This window comes from Molothrus ater, chromosome 6 (assembly GCF_012460135.2).
Source record: "Molothrus ater isolate BHLD 08-10-18 breed brown headed cowbird chromosome 6, BPBGC_Mater_1.1, whole genome shotgun sequence".
In the NCBI taxonomy this organism is placed as follows: Eukaryota; Metazoa; Chordata; class Aves; order Passeriformes; family Icteridae; genus Molothrus; species Molothrus ater.
This window is the reverse complement of record NC_050483.2, coordinates 59467717-59475396: the sequence shown is the minus strand read 5'-3', so window position 1 is coordinate 59475396 and position 7680 is coordinate 59467717.

Sequence of the window (7680 nt, the reverse complement as noted above, 5' to 3'; positions counted from 1 at the left end):
ATACAGGGGTGCTCCTGGGTCACAGGGGATCCCCCTGAGCTGAGGGCCAGGATGGGAGGGCAGGGGGTCCCTGAGCTGAGGGTACATGGGGATGTCTGGGCTGTGGGCACATCCCAAGAGATCTCCAAGATATGGAGGTATCCATAGAGATCTCCAAGATCTCATCCTCCGGAATGAGCTGTGCAAGCATCAGGGGAATACCCTGGGCTGGGGCTATGGGAGGATCCAGAGGGATCCCCAGGCTGAGAGCTGGGCTGGAGGTCCAGAGGTTCCAGGAGGGAATCCCAAGGACTGAGGTGTGCTGGGGGAATGGAGGCATCACTGGGGCTGAGGATGTGGGGCAGCCCCGAGGCTGAGATGTGTGATGGGGGTACAGGGGGACCCCCCAGGCTGGGGGTACAGTGGGAATCCCTAAGGCATGGGAGGAGGGTACAGGGAGATCCCCCAGGCTGGGGGTACTGGGGTTCTCCAGGCTGAGGTGTGGGCTGGGGTTATGGGGGATTCCCTGGGCTGAGGAGGAGCTGGGGATTCAGCCCCAAGCTGCTGTAGGGTGCCTCCTTCCATCCCCCACCATGGGGGAGGGCTGTGGGGAGCCCAGGGTGAGCAGTAAGGGAATGGGGATGGATGGGGCAGGTCCTGCTGGGATGCAGGTTTGTGCCCTCCACAGCAGCTCCCAGCATCATTCTCCATGTTCTCCTGTTCTCCCCGTCCCCTCAAACTCCTAGAGCTGGTCCCTTTCCCACCAGGGTGGTGTTGGCACATCCTGCCCAGTCACTCCCTGGCACTGCTGGACTGGCACCACCACCATTCTGAGGCCCCTGGTTGGGATGCAGCTGGGTTGGGATGCAGTCACCAGAATGATCCCAGGCACGGACTGAGCCTCCTTAGTGACCATTCCCACCCCCTGATCCCAGCTGGGCTTCCACCCCTCCAAACCCCTGGTCTCTGCAGACACCTTCCTGCTGCAGGGCTGGCGTGTCCCAATGTTCCCATATTCTCACCCAGGATTCTGGAAATGTTCTAACTCTCATGACCAAGACCAAATATTTTGAAGTTTCTGTGGGGAACTTATTGGTGTGTCACCCCAAAAGGTGGTTTGAGCACCCTGCATCCTCCTGGCCACTTCTGGGGCAAACCCAGCAGACAGAGCACAGCTTGGGCTCAAGAGTTGGTGAACAAATAAATGCTGGGGCAGATTTTTGGAACACAGGTCCCCTCCAGCTGGAGCTATTCTGAGATTTTATGAGCTGGAAACTGAGTCTAAAGGCTCAGCTGAGCATAGGGTGAATGCTCCATCACCCAAGCACGAGCAGGGGGACTCATATTTTCTGGATTGCAGTCAAATAAATGGCCAGGATCTAAAGGAGCCACAAACCCTTCTCTTCACACCACTGGTCCTTAAGGCAGCAGGGACAAATTGTCCCCCTCTTGTGCCTAGGAAATGGTAAATTGCTGGGGAGATAAGGAGGGGAAGGAGCTGTCAGAGGGTGGGGTGTGACTCACTGGCTTTCCTCCTCCTCCTCCTCCTGACACAAGCGCTGCATTTAACTAAGACAAGCAAGAGAAAAAGAAAAAAAAAAAGAAAAAAAATCCCAGCAGCTGTAACACACTCCACATTTCCACATTTATCATTTGGTTTCTGATCACAGGTTTCAGCAGAAGAGTCAGGATGACTCAGGTGAAATCCAGGGCCCTGCAGCCAGCCTGGCTTTACTCGGTTTTATTGCCCCGGGCTCTGCTCAGGAACAGGAGCTGCTGCACCAGAAGGGTTTGCAGCCCTGAACTGCATCCCTGCTCCTCCCCAGACACCCAGCTCATTTCCCAGTCCTCTGAGGGTGTTCAAAATCCTCCCTTTGAACCAGACCAGTTCCCTCACTAAAAACATCCGTGGGCCTCGGCAGAAGGATCGCGCTTCCCTTTGGATCCCGGCCAAGCAGGCTCAGTTCAGAGGGCTGGGAAATGCTCCTGAGGAGCTTCAAACCACTGAGACCTAATCAGCCATACAGAAAAGGGGTTAGCAAAGGCCATCTAAGCATCTTGGCCCTCCCTAGTCTCTGCTCTCTTTGTTTCCTTGGGAAAGAAGATAAGCTCCCTCTGGAGTCAACCCCGACTCTGTAACAGACTGAGCTGAGCTGCTGTGGGAGCTGGTTGTAATTTTTCTCCTATTCATGGGGCAAGAAGGGCAGTTTCCAGCTTATTTACCAGTGTGATCACTGCCTGGCTGTGCAGAAAATCACTTTTTCTGAGGGTGTTTGAGCAGGGGTTGCACACACGGGAGCTGATGCCAGCAGTTCTGTTAATGACCTTTGCCAACATGGAATTGGTAGGTTCAGGTAATTGGGATTTGTACCAGGATGTGGAAGGACACAGCCCAGTTTCCAGCCACAATGGAGTCCTCTCCCTTTGGAACACAACCCCACATCAGCTGGGTAAGATGAAGCATTAAAACTTCTGGGTTTTTGAAGTATGTTATGATGAGATTTTATTGATAGTTCCCTGTTACTTACACCCCACATTCTCATTAAGCCTTCTCAAATAAGTTTTTCTTTGCTATTTCTGAATACATACCAAAAAAAGTGAAATACAGACTATAAACCAGAAGAATCAATGAATATTTAAGGTTGGAAATTATCTCTAAGACCATCAAGTCCAACCATTAACTCAGCACAGGCAAGGCCACCACTAAGCCACGTCCCCAAGTACCACATCCACTTTTTGACCACTTCAAGGGATGGTGACTCCACTACTCCCATTGGAAGCCTATTCCAGTACCTGACCACTCTTTCAGTGAAGAAATTTTCCCCAATATCCAATCCAAACCTGCCCTGGCCCAGCCTGAGGCCGTTTCCCCTTGTCCTGTCCCTGTTCCCTGAGCAGAGCCCGACCCCCCCGGCTGTGCCCTCCTGGCAGGAGCTGTGCAGAGCCACAAGGGCCCCTGAGCCTCCTTTGCTCCAGGCTGAGCCCCTGCCCAGCTCCCTCAGGGATTCTGCAGCCCCTGCCCGGCTCCCTCAGGGATTCTGCAGCCCCTGCCCAGCTCCCTCAGGGATTCTGCAGCCCCTGCCCAGCTCCCTCAGGGATTCTGCAGCCCCTGCCCAGCTCCCTCAGGGATTCTGCAGCCCCTGCCCAGCTCCCTCAGGGATTCTGCAGCCCCTGCCCAGCTCCCTCAGGGATTCTGCAGCCCCTGCCCAGCTCCTCAGGGATTCTGCAGCCCCTGCCCGGCTCCCTCAGGGATTCTGCAGCCCCTGCCCAGCTCCCTCAGGGATTCTGCAGCCCCTGCCCAGCTCCCTCAGGGATTCTCCAGCCCCTGCCCAGCTCCCTCAGCTGCTCCTCACAGGACTTGTGCTCCAGACCCTCCCCTAGAGGGAATGTGCCCTGGTTTTCTCTCCTCTGCTTGCTTAGAGCTTGGAGAGCATTTTCACAGTTTAAAGAGAAGAAATTCTTAAAGATCAACAGAACAAGGACTGCAAAAAAGCCTGATACTGTAACTTGAATTATGTAGAATAAGGTTTAGAGGTGGTGAAGGCCCTGTGAAGCCACTGAAGGGTACTGGGGGTCCCTGAGAGAGCCAGGGGATGCTGCTGGGGGCCAAGGTCCATGGGAAAGCCCTTCAGAGGCCTCTCTTGTCTTTGAATGCGGGGAAAATATCAAAAAGGGAGAGGATGGAGCAGGTCTGTGTTCAGGCTCCTGCTCCTTGGCCTGCTTTAGTCTGTTGAGCTTCCTCATGGCTTTGGTGGGACCCAGCTGGGAAGGGCTGGAGCATCATTCCCTGTGTGTGAAATGTGCTCCTCAGGTTTGGAAGAGTGGAGTTCCCAAAAGAAACCTCTCCATGCCAAGGCTAAGGATGAAATACCCTGGGCAGTCCTCACTGGGGCAGGTGAATCCATCAAAAAGGTGTTTCAAGGGGAATCTGTGCACCAGCAGCTGCTAAAAAGCTGCCAGGATAAATAGGAATCATGCACAGAAGACACCTGCTTTTCCTCTCTTGGCTACAAAATGGGATCATTCAGGACTGGGCTCAGAGCTTAAAGTTAGAGATGATGAATTCCACTCTCTGAATCCATCTGTGCCCACCCAGCACCTCAGCAACAGCTCAAGCAGCAAAGGAGCAGAGCAGATCAATCCTGCTGTTAACAGGACGTGGCCCCAGCGAGATCCTGGAATAATAGCTGAGCCCACAGGGGCCATGGATGGCAACATCCCAGCCTACAGCCATCCTTCCTCTGCTCTGGAAACAGCCTGAGATTTATCAGCCCCTGGAATCACAGTGATTCAGTTGAAAGAGTGAATCACGAGCAGTTTAATTCTATTACCCAGAATAACGAGCAGAATTGATTACAGGCTCCTAAAATCCTAATTTGTTACAGGAGGATTTGTTGCTCCTGAGGACAGAGGATCCCCAGGGTCTGAGGGGTTTTCTGCAGATGGGATCTGCACTTTAACTTCCTTGGTGGGGGTCTCACATTTTAGGGATGAGGCTGGAGGTGGAGGCAGCAGTTTTGCCCCAGGTTTCCTTTCCTTGCCCTCACACAGCAAGGACACAGGGTCTCTTGCCAATGGGTCTGTCCTCCCCAAAACTTAGAAAACTTCAGAAGGACTGGGCTGGGGAGGCTGTAGCAGGTGAATTCATATTTGTGAATGTAAAACCAGACATATGACAAAAGTCTCCTGACTCTCATGGATCTATTCCCAGCAGAAGGCACCTGACATCAGCCAGGATGGTCTTTAGGTCTTTCCATTCCATCACCAAGGGTGGCTGTGGACTCACAGCCCAGCAAATGGGAGCAGCAGCCGTGTCCCTGCATGGCTCCCCTCAATTGCTCCTCACTGTTATTACCCCAAGATATCGATAATGTGATTTGGAGACCAGACTGTTCCCTGGCAACACGTGCCTTGAAACTATTCCTGCAAATTTTCCCTGCCATTTGTGTCCAATTGAGTCAGGATCAAGTGGCTCTTTTCACAGCCTGGGTTGGTATTTGTGTTTTGCCTGCCTTTAAGTAAATTATTTACTATTAAATTTGTTTGGCAGCATTCAGCTGAGCACGTTCAGTGCAACAACCAGGCAGAGGGAGAAGCCAGATCTGCTGTTCTCTGTCAAAGAGCTCCTTGAGGCACCCAATTTCCTCACAGGCAGCTCTCACATCCTGCCTGGATTATCCAGCCAGGACCACCAGGTCACTCCATGAGCAGCACAATTACATTTTTTGGAAGGAAGCTCATAGCCAGAGGACCTCTGAGAGGGGAAATCTTGTCCAAATACAGGTTCTCCTTTGCCCAGCTCCACCCTGAGAATCCAACAGTGATGGATCCATCCTGACTCTCCTGTGCCACAGAATAATTTGGCTTGGAAAAGACCTCTAAGATCACCAAGTGCAAACATCAAACCCAATCACTGGGATTCTCAGCACAGCCAAAGAAAAAAACCTATCAGGCAGATTCCTTGGCACAGTTCCTGGTTTTCCAGCAGAAAGGTGGCAAAATCAGGACAAACAAACATTTCTGAAGACTTCAGTGAAATTCTATTGAATTTAATTAGCAATGTTGTTAAAAAAAATTGAAAACAAGCAAACAAAAAAACACAAACAAAAAAAATCAAAACCAGGTAGTAGAGATTTACCTGTTTTCACTTGAAAATCCATTCCACATCTTCTGTTTCTTGGTCTGGCATTTCATTTCCACTCGAATTAGGATTTATACTTCTGCCTGTCCTGCTGTTGCTGGATGAGTGCACCCCGTTCCTGGCCAGCTCAGCACAGCTCCCTGGAAGGCTCCAGGTGATGGAGGATGTATTTGTAGCCCTGCCTGGAGCTGTGTAATAGAGCAAAACCCATCTCTGATGATGGAAAATGAACAGCAGCCCCATGGGAGATGATCCTCCCAGCAGTAAAGCAGCTGGAATATTCACTGCCATGGTCCCAAGAACCCATTTGGGGTTTGTTTTAGGGCCATGGACCTAAAATCACCCAGGAACAAGTCCTGGGAGGAGCAGCTGAGGGAGCTGGGCAGGGGCTGAGCCTGGAGCAAAGGAGGCTCAGGGGGCCCTTGTGGCTCTGCACAGCTCCTGCCAGGAGGGCACAGCCAGGGGGGGAATCAGGCTCTGCTCCAGGGAACAGGGACAGGAGGAAACAGCCACAAGTTGTACCAGAGGGTTTAGATTGGAAATTAGGAAAAAAATATTCATGGGAAGGGTTCTCAGGCACTGGAACAGCTGCTCAGGGCAGGGGTGGAGTCCCCATGCCTGGAGAGATTTAAAAACCATGTGGATGTTGGAGACATGGGTGAGTGGTGGCCTTGGCAGTGCTGAGGGAATGGCTGGACTCAATGGTTGGTCTTGGAAGTCTTTTCCAACCTTAAAAATTCCATTATTCTACCCACAGTCACAGAACTCTGATGCAAGTTTTCAAATCTGGTGTTGGAAGCAGCTCTGCCAGCTCTACCCTGCCCTGAGATCCAGACTGTGACCCCAGGGCTGGGGACATTGGGTCTGATGAAACCCACAAATGTTGCACTGCAAAAATTGTCATGCAGGGAGAAAAAATCACCTGGAAATCAGGGCCCTGCAGGATGGTGCCCAATATTCCCAGTGATTTCCATGAAACCACCCCTAAATCCAGGAGCCTCCTTTCAAACTGACCTTTGGTGTGTTTGTTCAGAAGAACTGTGGGATTGCAAACATCCAGCTCCCAGAAAACTCCCCTGGAAGTTTATTTTGGCTGTTTCCCCCCCTCCACTGGGAGCCAAGAGGACTTTGGATGCTCTGTAGGATGTTGTTTGCAGCAGTGGATGCCTCCCCAGATCCCTTGGAAGTTTTCCCTGCCCACTTCCAGCATCAGAGGGCTCTGGACAGGCAGCCCAAACATGGATGGCAAGAATTACCTGGAAAATCTCCCTGCACCACACTCAAGGTGCTCAAGTCATCCTCAGAACAACCAAGTCTAGGAGAAAGAAAACATTTCAGTTCACCAAGCCCAGTGATTTTTCATCAGGATGTTTTCCTTACCACTGCAATCCCATTTTTTTCCACATTACACCCAAATAGGCTTTACTAGCTAAAAAGAAATCCCAGTCTCTGATACAATAATTTCTTCCCAAAGAATGCAGAAAAATTAGAATGCTTCCTGCGTTATGTCAGTGCAAAAATTATTATTTATGTTAAATATTACTTGCTGTCTACCATCAACTTAAACAAATAAATTGTGAATTGATAGATAAGAACTGTGAATGACAGAAGTATTGAAGTTGTCAGGTCTTCAGGATTTTCTGTTTGCATTTCTCATCTCTGGTTGACAACACAACCCTCTTCTTTTTGTTTTCTCCAAAATTACCTACATCCATTGCTAAAATAGTCTAATAAAACACTTCTTATGGTAAAAATTAATGGTTTGTAGTGAAATCTCATTCAATCTTCAATCCATAGATTTCAAGGTTTAAAGTGTATTTTGAATTGAAAGTCTCCTGCCTTTAATAGAACCAAAGAATTGTTAAGGTTGTAAAAGGTCTTCAAGATCATCAAGTCCAACTGATGTATTTTCAGTAACACTGATGTATTTTCAGTAATAATCACAGTAGTTTGGGTGGGAAGAAACCTTAAACTCATCCATTTCCCATCCCCTTCCATGGGCAGGGACACCTTCCACTGTCCCAGGCTGCTCCAAGCCCTGTCCAGCCTGGCCTTGGACA